This window comes from Bufo bufo, chromosome 2 (genome assembly GCF_905171765.1).
Source record: "Bufo bufo chromosome 2, aBufBuf1.1, whole genome shotgun sequence".
In the NCBI taxonomy this organism is placed as follows: Eukaryota; Metazoa; Chordata; class Amphibia; order Anura; family Bufonidae; genus Bufo; species Bufo bufo.
Genome location: NC_053390.1, coordinates 529509979 through 529526747, shown reverse-complemented (window position 1 = coordinate 529526747; position 16769 = coordinate 529509979). Strand labels below are relative to the sequence as shown.

Genomic DNA, 16769 nt, shown 5'->3' with positions numbered 1-16769 from the left:
AAAAGTACAAATTTCACAGTAATGGCCAAAGGTTCATGGCACTGGCGAGAAATAATGATTTTTTTTTCAATCCTGTGAACCGAACGTATTGCAGCATAAGTAGCCATGCTTCAAGCATCTCTTACTCCACAGTTTTAATTATTATAAATCAAATTGTGACAGTAAGGCCAGGTTCAGACTAGTTTAATATGGGCATTTTTTTTTTTTAAGAATCTATGATACAATTCGTTTTGGGTCATTAGACCTGCAGTTGCATTTGGATTTTTTCATGTAATACAAGTGTAAAGATCAGGGTGGATTGGCCATAGACCCTACAGCGAAATTTCCTGATGGGCCGATGCTCAGGGGGCCACCCAAGCTCTCCTGATGGCCACAGGCCAGGTACATAGTGATCTGATGGGCAGCATGGTGGCTCAGTGGTTAGCACTGGTGCCTTGCAGTGCTGGGGTCCTAGGTTCGAATCTGACCAATAACAACATCTGCATGGAGTTTGTATGTTCTCCCTGTACTTGTGTGAGTTTTCCTCCAGGTACTCCAGTTTCCTCCTACACTCCAAAGACATACTAATAGGGAACTTAGATTGTGAGCCCTATTGGGGGTAGCTTGATGCTAATGTGTGTAAATCGCTGCAGAATATAATAGTGATATATAATTGCATAAAATAAATAAATCTGATGCTCAATGGCTGCAGTTGCCCAATTGAACTGTATTACCATCCTCAGGACAATAATACAGTTGAATACTGTGGAGAGAGCAGCAGTATCTTTTGCTGCACTATGATATTGCAGGCCCTGTCTATTTCTGGTGTCCCTTCCTACTTGTGTTGGCCCCGCCAACTTTTTTTGCCCGGTCTTCAATCAATTTAGTCCCGCCTACAGCATGGGGCTACTTTTAGTTTCTTTTCCAGGGCCACTTTAAGTTCCCAATCCCCCCCTGGTAAAGATGCACCCATAATACAAATGTTAAAAGTGTACCTGTCATACACGCACAAAAATGCACCAATTACGTTCATCTAAAACTGATCTACTACCAGTCGGAAATATTTGATTTGGAGCTGCTTGATCTACTTGAATCACTTTAATGTACTCCAAACACAAGAAGCATTCCATGATAAGAATAACATTAAATGAACCACATTCATTGGTACTTAAACCTCACAAACCAAAAGGTTTAAACCATTAGAAAATTGAGTTGTAATGAGTACAATGGCATAGAGAGTACCTACAGATCACAGACACACCTGGTCTGGCGGTAGCATTCACAGTGTAACCATGATTCAGCATATTTTAGGATCACATGAGAACCAAGTGTGGTAGCCTTCAGGCCTTTGACCTTTGTCTTTATATCTCCCTCTGATCAAATAATGTCTCATTTATAGAACTGATAAGCTGGAATCTCTAAACAACTCTAGTTTTTACTGCACTCGTTTTCATAAATTTGGTCCATCAGCAGTGGCTTACATAGAGAAGTAAGGGCCCCATAGCAAGGATCAAACCAGGCCCCCCACACAGGACTCAAGGGTTTCTGCCTAAACCCTTTTCAATGACACTTGGGCCACTTATTCCACTGCCTCATTTGTTAAAAGTTGTTAGAGGGTAGAATCCTGACCAAGTTTTCACCTCCAGTAGAAGAGGAGCTAATCCCAGAGACTTAGACTTAGTCCCTTCTAGCTCTGGGCCCCATAGTAGTCGCATGGTCTGCCACTATGGTAGTTACACCCCTGTCCCTCAATAGCTGCTTCAATAGTAGCAGGATACTTAAAGGACTTGTTCTACCAATTGTTTCTTAGGGGAACAAGCAGGCTTATAAAACAAAGGAAAAAAAATTAATTACCAGTTGAAGGTCCATCTATTCCAGTGCTGCGTGTCCACCCAGGGGCTTGCGGTCCTCATCAGGCCATTAAGTGATGACCTTATGTCCATCATTTAAACTACTCAATCACTGACCACAGCAGTCACATGCCATTCATGTACGTACATGCGACTGCCAAGGCCAATGATTAGCTACAGTGCAATATTGTGTTACATTGACCGGTAAACAAAGGATATTATTGGCAGATGATAATCCACACAATATACACCCATCTAGGCTTGTCTTTACAATATAAATACAAGATTTCAAAACATACATTGAAATTATTAACTCCCGGGAGGCTCGTTGTTTGCTGCACGCACGCCATCAGAGGCGTGCAGCGTTATAGTCAGTAATTAGATCGAAGTGTGTTTGGCGTGATTATTGCGTACCCACCATCAGGGTCGCAGTACATAGTGTTGGCCATACACTTGGATCAATGCCCCTGATGAATTACCGACAGTAGTCGGAAGGGAAACGCGTCGAGCATTAGACTGCAGTATAGATTTGATACATGCAGGCTGACTCTCTTCCCCTTACTGAGCCCCAATAGGGAATACTCATACATTGAAATGACTATGAGGTGGTGCCCACCTAAATATATTAAACAGTGAAAGTGTGGCCAAGTGAGTGGAATCTTTTCTTGTGTTCACTTTAAGTGTGACCCCACCTCAGAATGGGGTCCTTGAGAACCTAGGGGCAAATTCATTTGATAAGGTAATACCTCTGTACAGAGTGTACAGGCAGGAGGACAAGGTCGAGAGGGGGCCACACTGAGCAGAAGCAGTAACATTTCTTTTCTTCTCTTTCCACAAACCTCAAATGAGCATCGGGCACTGGGTTCTGACCTACCTTTAGACTCTTTACTAGATTGAGAAGAGTCAAGAGCAAAGTCTCCCATAGGTGCTTTAAAATTCTTCTAAAAAGGTGATGAGTTTTCTGTTAGCCTTTTTAAGTCACCCCATTCACACCTCCATAGCCTCCATATATAGTAAGAGTACATATACACTATGCTGTACTGCATATAACTGTATAGGCTGACCCTGCACTACATATACACTATGCTGTACTGCATATAACTGTATACGCTGACCCTGCACTACATATACACTATGCTGTACTGCATATAACTGTATACGCTTACCCTGCACTACATATACACTATGCTGTACTGCATATAACTGTATACGCTTACCCTGCACTACATATACACTATGCTGTACTGCATATAACTGTATACGCTTACCCTGCATTACATATACACTATGCTGTACTGCATATAACTGTATACGCTTACCCTGCACTACATATACACTATGCTGTACTGCATATAACTGTATACACTGACCCTGCACTACATATACACTATGCTGTACTGCATATAACTGTATACGCTTACCCTGCACTACATATACACTATGCTGTACTGCATATAACTGTATACACTGACCCTGCACTACATATACACTATGCTGTACTGCATATAACTGTATACACTGACCCTGCACTCCATATACACTATGCTGTACTGCATATAACTGTATACGCTTACCCTGCACTACATATACACTATGCTGTACTGCATATAACTGTATACGCTGACCCTGCACTACATATACACTATGCTGTACTGCATATAACTGTATACGCTTACCCTGCACTACATATACACTATGCTGTACTGCATATAACTGTATACGCTGACCCTGCACTACATATACACTATGCTGTACTGCATATAACTGTATACGCTTACCCTGCACTACATATACACTATGCTGTACTGCATATAACTGTATACGCTTACCCTGCACTACATATACACTATGCTGTACTGCATATAACTGTATACGCTGACCCTGCACTACATATACACTATGCTGTACTGCATATAACTGTATACGCTGACCCTGCACTACATATACACTATGCTGTACTGCATATAACTGTATACGCTGACCCTGCACTAGATATACACTATGCTGTACTGCATATAACTGTATACGCTTACCCTGCACTCCATATACACTATGCTGTACTGCATATAACTCTATACGCTTACCCTGCACTCCATATACACTATGCTGTACTGCATATAACTGTATGCGCTGACCCTGCACTACATATACACTAGGCTGTACTGCATATAACTGTATACGCTGACCCTGCACTACATATACACTATGCTGTACTGCATATAACTGTATACGCTTACCCTGCACTCCATATACACTATGCTGTACTGCATATAACTGTATACGCTGACCCTTCACCCCGTATACACTATGCTGTACTGCATATAACTGTATACGCTGACCCTGCACTACATATACACTATGCTGTACTGCATATAACTGTATACGCTTACCCTGCACTCCATATACACTATGCTGTACTGCATATAACTGTATACACTGACCCTGCACTCCATATACACTATGCTGTACTGCATATAACTGTATACACTGACCCTATGCTGTACTGCATATACCTGTATACGCTTACCCTGCACTCCATATACACTATGCTGTACTGCATATAACTGTATACACTGACCCTGCACTCCATATACACTATGCTGTACTGCATATAACTGTATACGCTTACCCTGCACCCCGTATACACTATGCTGTACTGCATATAACTGTATACACTGACCCTGCACTCCATATACACTATGCTGTACTGCATATAACTGTATACACTGACCCTGCACCCCGTATACACTATGCTATACCCCATATAACTGTATACACTGACCCTGCACTCCATATATACCATGCTGTGACCCATATAACTGTATACACTGACCCTGTACCCCATATACATTGCGCTGTACACCATATAACCGTTTACACTGACCCTGCACCCCATATATACTTTGCTGTACACCATTTACCTGTATACACTGACCCTGCACTACATATACACTATTCTGTGCCCTATATAACTGTATACACTGACCCTGCACCCCATATACATTGTGCTGTACACCATATAACCGTTTACACTGATCCTGCACCCCGTATATACTTTGCTGTACACAATATACCTGTATACAATGACCCTGCACCCCATATACATTGTGCTGTACACCATATAACTGTTTACACTGACCCTGCACCCCATATATACTTTGCTGCACCCTATATAACTGTATACACTGACCCTGCATTCTATATACACTAGTCTGTACCCCATATAACTGTATACATTGACCCTGCACCCCATATATATTGTGCTGTACACCATATAACCGTTTACACTGATCCTGCACCCCGTATATACTTTGCTGTACACAGTGGCGTAGCTAGAATTGACTGGGCCCCACAGCAAATTTGTGAATGGGGTCACCCTCCCACAGTAATTTTTTCACAACCCCTTCCTTTCATGCCGCCCCCATTCCTGTGGCTGCTAAAGATCACTCTCTCAGACCAGGCCCGGCAGCTATTCCATCCGTTTTCTACACTGTCTATACTGTCACTGTATATCATTTCATTGTGTAATACTGTTGAGGGGGCCCTGACAAAATCTTTTAGTCCTCCTCCTCCTGGATGGGCCCCTTCTGGGTCAGGGCCCCAAAGCAGCCGCTTCCCCTGCTTCCCCTATAGCTACGCCCCTGGCTGTACACCATATACCTTTTCACAATGACCCTGCACCCCATATACACTATGCTGTACCGCATATAACTGTATACATTGACCCTGCACCCTGTTTATTCTTTGCTGTACCCCATATACCAGTATACACTGACCCTGCACCCTATATACATTGTGATATATCCCATATTACTGTATACAAAGACACTGCAACCCGTATATACATGGTACTGTAGAAGCTGGTGAGTGAAAGCCCTGTTCAACACTCACTCCTCGGGCCTCATTACATGGTGTGGGGCAGTTTTGCCACAAGGAGACATTACTATAATGTATGGGGGCAACACAAGATAAGCCCCATACAGTATAATGTCTCCTTGTTGCCCCATACTATGAGAGCAACAAGGAGACATTGCTGTATAATGTATGGGTGCAACAAGGAGACATTATACTGTATGGGGGCTACAGCTATAATGTCACCTTGTTGTCTGGGCTGCCTGAGGACCAGAAGTGGAAGTGGACGGAGTCTGTCACCACATTTCCTGCATGTTTTATTTTAAATGGATATTTACTTCGATATATAAAGTTTTCATGATAGACTTAATATCGTTATCGTAGGAATATTTTTTATATCGCCGAACCCTAATTGAGCCCATGCAATCTGCAACAGGAGCAGAGCTCTAACATATAGCCAGGCACCTGCTCATTTTCCTCTTATCTAGTCTTCAATAAAAGACTGAATAAGGGGAAAAATACCCTGATTGCTGGTAAGATATTGTTATGCATTTTACGGTATCTGCCAATTTTACACTGGCAGTTAGCCTTTTAAACCCTGTCTTTGTTATGGCCTAATATGCTTCCCTACCTGGCAACCCTTGACGCCATTGTTAGGCCTTCGGTTGCCATGGTCACTGTCAGAATCCTGCGATTGTTTCTCAAGGGGCCAGATAGGGTACGGAGGGAGCCCCTCTCCCCCTTTCTAGACCACTTATATGGCGTCATTGCCATCAACTGTAACAAAGGGCAGCTAGCTCTGATCTTGGCAATTGCAGCAGGTGCCCAGCCATATGTTAGAGCTCTGCTCCTGTTGCACATGGCACAGTCTCAATTCCTGAACCTATGCTGTGCCAGGACTGTATAACCATGGCACTCTGTGCAAATACTGGCAGTAGCACCATACATGCACTTCACTTATCGCCACTGGGTTATAGCAAATGGTTCAAATGGCGTCTAAGTATCGCTTTATCTCACGTTATGGTGATTTGATTCCCCCTTAGTATATCAACCTGTCTTCACGGCCAGTGAGAAGAAACTGTGTCTAGCTATTTTCACTGGCTGACATGTACTACAGCAGTAATAACTCTGCTGCTTGTGCATAGGAGGAACCCTGGGGGCACAAAACATTTTTATTAAAGTGGTTGGTCAGTTTCTGGCTACTCTTGATCAATGTGTTTGTGAGATGACTATATGGCACTTACTAATATAGCCTTTGTTGATATTCTCCTCCATTTTCTATATTTCATAAGATATGCCCACTTGTCAGCCAAGTCTTTTGTGCTCTCCACAGAAAGTTCCTGTCCATAAAATGGCTACTGATGGAGAGTCAAATCACTCAGTCTCCTCCATTCAAATACACCGCGCCTGCCGTCTGCACTTGCTCTGTTGGGAGTTTAGTGCAGATGCTGTGCATTTGAATGCAGGAGGCAGACTGATGTGTCTGGTCACATGATCCTCCATCAGCAGCCATGTTACGCGGACAGCACAGAAGATTTACCCCAAAAAGCGACATGACATATAGCAAATGGCACATAATATTAACAAAGGCTATATTAGTAAATGTCATATAGTCATCTTACATACACATTACTCAACAGTAACCAGAACGTGACCAACACCTTTAATAATTGTAATTGGAAAATTGTTATGTTTTGTGTAATTTAACACAGCAATGTAATATATAATTGTGGGATAACCCATGTAAGATCGGTGTAAAACAATAGAGTAAGGCATACTGAACTCCCTGCTCCCCTGCTGCTCCCAATCCAACATGTACTGGGTCCCATCCGTCTCCACTTCCTGGTCCCATCTCTTCAATCAAAAAAATGCCTGTTTAGCCAATCATGAGGTGGGTCACCACAGCAGCTAGAGATTGACAGAGCGGGCATTTTATGTATGTCACGAGGGACCAGGGAGGAGAAATTAAGGAAAAGTAAGGTGAATAGCCCTCTTTTTATTATTTTATGCCAATCTGAGCTGGTATTAAAAAGTATCAAGGGCTGGCCAACCCCTTTAAATTCCGTATAATACATCAAAATAACTCCTACTACACATCTCTGAAAAGTGGTATTCTAGTAAATATTATTGGTTTTTACTTAGAATTATGAATTCTTAGTGTATTTTTCATTTGAACTCACCCATGATATAGCTGTAATAGTTGTCCCACTGCTTCCAAATCAGAAGCTGTAACAGATCATGTACAAGATACAACAGAACATTTTGAACCCTTTCCAAGAAAAACATGGGTGTCGTGAGTCCAGACGTAGCCGCAGGTACAAATGAAGCAGGTGCCGGGACATTGCCACACAGTCTCTCAAACACAAAACCTGGTGAAAATCTCAGACTATATATAAAAGGAATATCTAACTTCTGAGCAAGAAGATCCCCGCACGGAATGACAGGGTCTGAGAGGACAATGTCATAGTTAGACAAATGAAGTTTCTTCAAGAGTCTTTTGCTCCTTAATATTCCATTACATATATGCTTGTGGATGTATGTGACATTTCTTGAAAGGGTCCTCAGTGTCCTATACATCCTCCAGACTGAGACTTTATGACTTTCATACACCCAGAAGTGAATGAATCTTTCCCAAACTGCATGAAGTTCTTGAGCAGTAAATTTTACCTCTACCATTTCTATGTGAAGATTGGAGGATTCAGATACTACCTGTTGTTGTGAGGCGGTGACGGCAAGCATGGTGACATTATGTCCTCTGGAAAGCAGTTCCTGCATAATCAGCTTCAGGCTCATCAAGTGACTATTCTCTGCCGGCCACACCAGGACGTTACCACAATGAAAACTCCCAGAAAGCAGCAGCTGAAGCAGACATGATTTAAGGAAGTACTGTAGCATCACCATGACAGTACAATATTACACCGTTAAATTTGGATGCTGTAATCACCGTAACGATAAGCCTTGCACTCGCCTGTGTCCAAGAGCATCATAATATATTCATGATTTCAGACAGGGCTTGGGGCCGTGTTGTTTAATGTAATGCATGGAGTGGATTTGCAGAAGAAAAGAATTGGCTCAAGTGAAAATGTGAAATACAAACAGCCAAAGCCATAGGCTTATGTCACTGATGGCAGAGAGATGCTTGGAAGGGTGTGTCCCAATGAGGATAGTAAGAGCCTTCACCCTCATCCTTTCTGCAAACTGTATCCTTCAAATGTAGCCTCATGTCTTGTTGCATAGAGGTATTTAATGGACAGGACTCAAAGGAGTCCTCTCAATGCATCTTAGGGAACATTCAAAAGGCTGTGGTGTCACCATGATGACCGTGTTGCGGACTGCAAAATACAGGACCACAAAACACAGGCACAGGCCATGTGAACTCTGCATCGCGGTGCAAACTTTGACTTTGATGGGTCCACAATCCGCAAGATGCGGAGAAAGATAGGACATGTCCTATCTTTTGCAGTGAAGAGGCACGGACCTGGAAGACCACGGAAGGCCTTCCATGTGTTTCCATGGGCTTTTTATATATATATATATATATATATATATATATATATACACTCACCTAAAGAATTATTAGGAACACCATACTAATACGGTGTTGGACCCCCTTTTACCTTCAGAACTGCCTTAATTCTACGTGGCATTGATTCAACAAGGTGCTGATAGCATTCTTTAGAAATGTTGGCCCATATTGATAGGATAGCATCTTGCAGTTGATGGAGATTTGAGGGATGCACATCCAGGGCACGAAGCTCCCATTCCACCACATCCCAAAGATGCTCTATTGGGTTGAGATCTGGTGACTGTGGGGGCCATTTTAGTACAGTGAACTCATTGTCACGTTCAAGAAACCAATTTGAAATGATTCGAGCTTTGTGACATGGTGCATTATCCTGCTGGAAGTAGCCATCAGAGGATGGATACATGTTCTCATTCTGTTTACGCCAAATTCGGACTCTACCATTTGAATGTCTCAACAGAAATCGAGACTCATCAGACCAGGCAACATTTTTCCAGTCTACAACAATCCAATTTTGGTGAGCTCGTGCAAATTGTAGCCTCTTTTTCCTACTTGTAGTGGAGATGAGTGGTACCCGGTGGGGTCTTCTGCTGTTGTAGCCCATCCGCCTCAAGGTTGTGCGTGTTGTGGCTTCACAAATGCTTTGCTGCATACCTCGGTTGTAACGAGTGGTTATTTCAGTCAACGTTTCTCTTCTATCAGCTTGAATCAGTCGGCCCATTCTCCTCTGACCTCTAGCATCCACAAGGCATTTTTGCCCACAGGACTGCCGCATACTGGATGTTTTTCCCTTTTCACACCATTCTTTGTAAACCCTAGAAATGGTTGTGCGTGAAAATCCCAGTAACTGAGCAGATTGTGAAATACTCAGACCGGCCCGTCTGGCACCAACAACCATGCCACGCTCAAAATTGCTTAAATCACCTTTCTATCCCATTCTGACATTCAGTTTGGAGTTCAAGAGATTGTCTTGACCAGGACCACACCCCTAAATGCATTGACGCAACTGCCATGTGATTGGTTGACTAGATAATTGCATTAATGAAAAATAGAACAGGTGTTCCTAATAATTCTTTAGGTGAGTGTATATATATATATACAGTATATATATAAAAAAAAAAAAACAGGAGGCAGCACCGATGTACTTTGAAACAACCGGGTGCATTCTCTAAGGCAGGGGTAGGCAACCTCCGGCACTCCAGGTGTTGTGAAACTACAACTCCCAGCATGCATACTTGCTCTGCTCTTCTCAGAACTCTCATAGAAATGAATAGAGCATGCTGGGAATTGTAGTTTCACAACAGCTGGAGTGCCGAAGGTTGCTGATCCCTGCTCTAAGGGCTAAAGCTTACCCAATAGTCACATGTAGAAAAGAGAGCAGCACTCTAGTATAGGATAAAACAAAATCCAAAAGATTTATTCACCCAAAATGTGGCAACTTTTCGGCTCTACAATTGAGTCTTTCTCAAGCTTGAGAAAGACTCAATTGTAGAGCCGAAACGTTGCCACATTTTGGGTGAATAAATCTTTTGGATTTTGTTTTATCCTATACTGGAGTGCTGCTCTCTTTTCTACATATACTGTATATATATATATATATATATATATATATATATATATATATATACAGTGGGGGAAATAATTATTTGACCCCTCACTGATTTTGTAAGTTTGTCCAATGACAAAGAAATGAAAAGTCTCAGAACAGTATCATTTCAATGGTAGGTTTATTGTAACAGTGGCAGATAGCACATCAAAAGGAAAATCGAAAAAATAACTTTAAATAAAAGATAGCAACTGATTTGCATTTCATTGAGTGAAATAAGTATTTGAACCCTCTAACAAAAAAAGACTTAATACTTGGTGGAAAAACCCTTGTTTGCAAGCACAGAGGTCAAACGTTTCTTGTAATTGATGACCAAGTTTGCGCACATTTTAGGAGGAATGTTGGTCCACTCCTCTTTGCAGATCATCTCTAAATCCCTAAGGTTTCGAGGCTGTCTCTGTGCAACTCTGAGCTTGAGCTCCCTCCATAGGTTTTCGATTGGATTAAGGTCCGGAGACTGACTAGGCCACTCCATGACCTTAATGTGCTTCTTCTTGAGCCACTCCTTTGTTGCCTTTGCTGTATGTTTTGGGTCATTGTCGTGCTGGAACACCCATCCACGACCCATTTTCAGTTTCCTGGCAGAGGGAAGGAGGTTGTCGCTCAGGATTTCACGATACATGGCTCCGTCCATTTTCCCGTTTATGCGAATAAGTTGTCCTGTGCCCTTAGCAGAAAAACACCCCCAAAGCAAAATGTTTCCACCCCCATGCTTGACGGTGGGGACGGTGTTTTGGGGGTCATAGGCAGCATTTTTCTTCCTCCAAACACAGCGAGTTGAGTTAATGCCAAAGAGCTCTATTTTGGTCTCATCAGACCACAGCACCTTCTCCCAGTCACTCTCTGAATCATTCAGGTGTTCATTGGCAAACTTCAGACGGGCCTGCACATGTGCCTTCCTGAGCAGGGGGACCTTGCGAGCCCTGCAGGATTTTAATCCATTGCGGTGTAATGTGTTTCCAATGGTTTTCTTGGTGACTGTGGTCCCTGCTAATTTGAGGTCATTAACTAACTCCTCCCGTGTAGTTCTAGGATGTTTTTTCACCTTTCTCAGAACCATTGACACCCCACGAGGTGAGATCTTGCGTGGAGCCCCAGAGCGAGGTCGATTGATGGTCATTTTGTGCTCCTTCCATTTTCGAACAATCGCACCAACAGTTGTCACCTTCTCTCCCAGCTTCTTGCTAATGGTTTTGTAGCCCATTCCAGCCTTGTGCAGGTCTACAATTTTGTCTCTGACATCCTTGGACAGCTCTTTGGTCTTTCCCATGTTGGAGAGTTTGGAGTCTGCTTGATTGATTGATTCTGTGGACAGGTGTCTTTTATACAGGTGACTAGTTAAGATAGGTGTCCTTAATGAGGGTGACTAATTGAGTAGAAGTGTCTAACCACTCTGTGGGAGCCAGAACTCTTAATGGTTGGTAGGGGTTCAAATACTTATTTCACTCAATGAAATGCAAATCAGTTGCTATCTTTTATTTAAAGTTATTTTTTCGATTTTCCTTTTGATGTGCTATCTGCCACTGTTACAATAAACCTACCATTGAAATGATACTGTTCTGAGACTTTTCATTTCTTTGTCATTGGACAAACTTACAAAATCAGTGAGGGGTCAAATAATTATTTCCCCCACTGTATATATATATATATATATATATATATATATATATATATATATATATTAGAAAAAAGGAAAGAAGCAGCACACAAAAAGGGTTGTACGGGTGCAAAATAATCCTCCTTGGGGACCTGTGACCAAGATCCCAGGTATGGATAATGAAGCAAAAGAAGGCAGCACTCCAAATGATGAAAAAAGTGGATGGTTTATTCACTCATCAACAACGTTTCAGCTCTCTCTATGGAGCCTTTGTCCAGCTGAGTAACATGTGCACAATTACAATTATAAATAGTGCAAGTGATTAACAAATTACAAATTAATATATCATCTAATAAAGTGCAAATGCATAAATATTATAGTCATGTTACAAGTGTAGTCAGTGTATCATCGTGATTCAATATCGCAGCAACATAAATATGACAATAAAAGTTCCATGATGTGATACATATAATATAAAATCGCCACAAAAGCATAATTGATAATCAAGTGTGAAAAGTGAACAGGTGTGTTTACCATGATACAACAATAAAGAAAGTTAAAAACCTTTGAATGAATCACCTTAGGCCGAGTAGACATGGTGGGAACTGTTGGCGTCCAGGAAAGAAGACGGCGCACGCGCCGCTCTGACCGCTATCGCGAGATTCACAGAGATAGTCCGTAGTATGTAGACCACTTCAAAGATGGCCGCTTTTGAACATTGCTGTAGGGCGCATGCGCATGCCAATACGACCGCCCATGTAAAATTGACAGACACTTGTACAGTGTCTGAGAGCTGCAGTGTATAGCAGACATAGCTGATCCAAACATCGGGGGCCAGCGGGTCAACGTCGGTCACCAATAGGATATTCGCATCAGCGGGGTGGTGCGGTGGTCATGCCGCTAACATCCCGCTGTTCAGAATTGACAGCAAATCCGCTCCATGTCACTCATCGCCACACAGTAGGAAGGATCCACGTAATGTGAGTCCGACACCACTGTCAGTTAGGAGGACACGGACAAACTACATCGGGGCTCATAATGTGTTAATATTATAAATATTACATATGGCAGCAACACCCGTCTGTGTAAATTCGACCCAGGTCCCATAGGGGGCAGGAGTCGCATTATAGCGCAGACAGGGGCTCTCATCCAACAGTAGCTAAATCTGATAATAAAGATACAAAAATGAAAAATATACAGAAGGATCGCCAACACAGTTCCTCCAGTCTTCGCCATATGTGACCATTCGTAATTTATATTTCAAAATAATGTCCTATAAAAAAGAACTGGTCTTTCTCTTTCTCATTTTTATAGGACATTATTTTGAATTATAAATTATGAATGGTCCTTTGGTTTACGTCAGCAACATAGAGAGAGCTAAAAAGTTGCTGATGAGTGAATAAACCATCCACTTTTTTCATCATTTGGAGTGCTGCCTTCTTTTGCTTCATTATATATTTATATATATATATATAATTTTAGTTTTTTAATGGTCAATTGGACAAAGTCCAGGTAATGCGGAACAATGTCAGGCACACTGGTCTCTGATTACCTTAGATTTATTTTATTTTTTTAAAGGACACATCGACAGAGTCCAGCACCAGCATTAATATTGTAAAGGATTTGTGTGTGTGTGATCGCGAATTATGTGATGAAGATTAGGGTGATTAATAATATATCTGATTGTATAGCTTTAAATATTACAGCACTAACACAAATGGCTGCCAGCCTGCCTGACTGAGGGTCAGCGTTTTTCTTTTCCGGCACTGAGTTCAAAATTCCGTCCAAAATTCCGGATCAGTTGCCGGAATGCCAGATCCGGCATTAATTTACATTGAAATGTATTAGTGCCGGATCCGGCATTAAAAATACCGCAATGCCAGATCCGTCCTTCCGTAAAAATGTGAAATAAATACACTGCTCAAAAAAATAAAGGGAACACAACAATAACACATCCTAGATCTGAGTTAATTAAATATTCTTCTGAAATACTTTGTTCTTTACATAGTTGAATGTGCTGACAACAAAATCACACAAAAATAAAAAAATGGAAATAAAATTTTTCAACCCGTGGAGGTCTGGATTTGGAGTTACACTCAAAATTAAAGTGGAAAAACATACTACAGGCTGATCCAATTTTGATGTAATGTCCTTAAAACAAGTCAAAATGATGCTCAGTAGTGTGTGTGGCCTCCACGTGCATGTATGACCTCCCTACAACGCCTGCGCATGCTCCTGATGAGGTGGCGGACGGTCTCCTGAGGGATCTCCTCCCAGACCTGGACTAAAGCATCTGCCAACTCCTGGACAGTCTGTGGTGCAACGTGAGGTTGGTGGATAGAGCGAGACATGATGTCCCAGATGTGCTCAATTGGATTCAGGTCTGGGGAACGGGCGGGCCAGTCCATAGCATCAATGCCTTCGTCTTGCAGGAACTGCTGACACACTACACACTCCAGCCACATGAGGTCTAGCATTGTCTTGCATTAGGAGGAACCCAGGGCCAACCGCACCAGCATATGGTCTCACAAGGGGTCTGAGGATCTCATCTCGGTACCTAATGGCAGTCAGGCTACCTCTGGCGAGCACATGGAGGGCTGTGCAGCGCTCCAAAGAAATGCCACCCCACACCATTACTAATCCAATGCCAAAACGGTCATGCTGGAGGATGTTGCAGGCAGCAGAACATTCTCCACGGCGTCTCCAGACTCTGTCACGTCTGTCACATGTGCTCAGTGTGAACCTGCTTTCATCTGTGAAGAGCACAGGGCGCCAGTGGCGAATTTGCCAATCTTGGTGTTCTCTGGCAAATGCCAAACGTTCTGCACGGTGTTGGGCTGTAAGCACAACCCCCACCTGTGGACGTCGGACCCTCATATCACCCTCATGGAGTCTGTTTCTGACCGTTTGAGCAGACACATGCACATTTGTGGCCTGCTGGAGGTCATTTTGCAGGGGTCTGGCAGTGCTCCTCCTGTTCCTCCTTGCACAAAGGCGGAGGTAGCGGTCCTGCTGCTGGGTTGTTGCCCTCCTAAGGCCTCCTCCACGTCTCCTGATGTACTGGCCTGTCTCCTGGTAGCGCCTCCATGTTCTGGACACTACACTGTCAGACACAGCAAACCTTCTTGCCACAGCTCGCATTGATGTGCCATCCTGGATAAGCTGCACTACCTGAGCCACTTGTGTGGGTTGTAGACTCCGTCTCATGCTACCACTAGAGTGAAAGCACCGCCAGCATTCAAAAGTGACCAAAACATCAGCCAGGAAGCATAGGAACTGAGAAGTGGTCTGTGTTCACCCCCTGCAGAACCACTCCTTTATTGGGGGTGTCTTGCTAATTGCCTATAATTTACACCTGTTATCTATCCCATTTGCACAACAGCATGTGAAATTGATTGTCACTCAGTGTTGCTTCCTAAGTGGACAGTTTGATTTCACAGAAGTGTGATTGACTTGGAGTTACATTGTATTGTTTAAGTGTTCCCTTTATTTTTTTGAGCAGTGTATATAACAGATCAGTTTCTCCAGATGACATACGGAGAGACGGATCCATTCTTGCAATGCATTTGTAAGACGGATTTGCATTCGGATCAGTCTACAAATGCTGTCCGATGGAACTGCTTGCTGGATCACTCTGCCGCAAGTGTGAAAGTAGCCTAAGGACTGTATTACGCCAACAGATTATCTGACAGATTTTCTGACCAAGCATTGGTCAGATGGCCTATTACACACACAGATCGGGCAGATTATCTGGGATGAATGTTCCTGTGAAAGCTTGTTCCTGACAATCTGCCTTTCTAAAGGTGCAGATGAAACTTTCATTAGTGCAGGCAAGTATTCTGGGCAGCAGTCTAAACAGCATTCTACCGTGCAGAAACAATGCAGCTGTATGAGGATGAGTGTTTGCAATAGACTGTCTTGAACTTTTGCCGCAGGAGTATCCTATGGATTTTAAGAAAAATTGTGAACACACTCAATGGCAGATTATAATAGGGGCGTTTGGGCCGGTGGCCCAGGCCCAATGTTTCTGTGGGGCTCATCGGCACCCAAAATAACCATTACAACGAGGAAGGGGAGTTGTGATTCTGGTAGGAGAAAGAACCTTTGATCACATAATCGGCATGTGAACATCGATGTAACTGGTCCTATAGTTATGACACCATCACAGGTTCTCTCTCTCAGAGGAGGAGTATTGCCTATATAGTTTTATGGAGTTTTTCTGAAGATTACATCAGGAAATGTGACATAGGGTGTTATACAGCATACTGTGGGCTACTGTATATTGTGTGGTATTATACTATATACTCCATAATATGGGGTGCTTTACTAGATAATGCATTCTGTGGGGTACTGCATACTGTG

The 16769-nt window shown here is 42.7% G+C and overlaps 1 protein-coding gene across 1 annotated transcript in view; it reads right to left on the bottom strand.

The window, feature by feature from the left end:
* The window catches only part of LOC120990958 (UDP-glucuronosyltransferase 2A1-like), a 35388-nt gene that overhangs the window by 3656 nt on the left and 14963 nt on the right, over positions 1–16769 (bottom strand). The gene's annotated exons all lie outside the window — the stretch shown is intronic.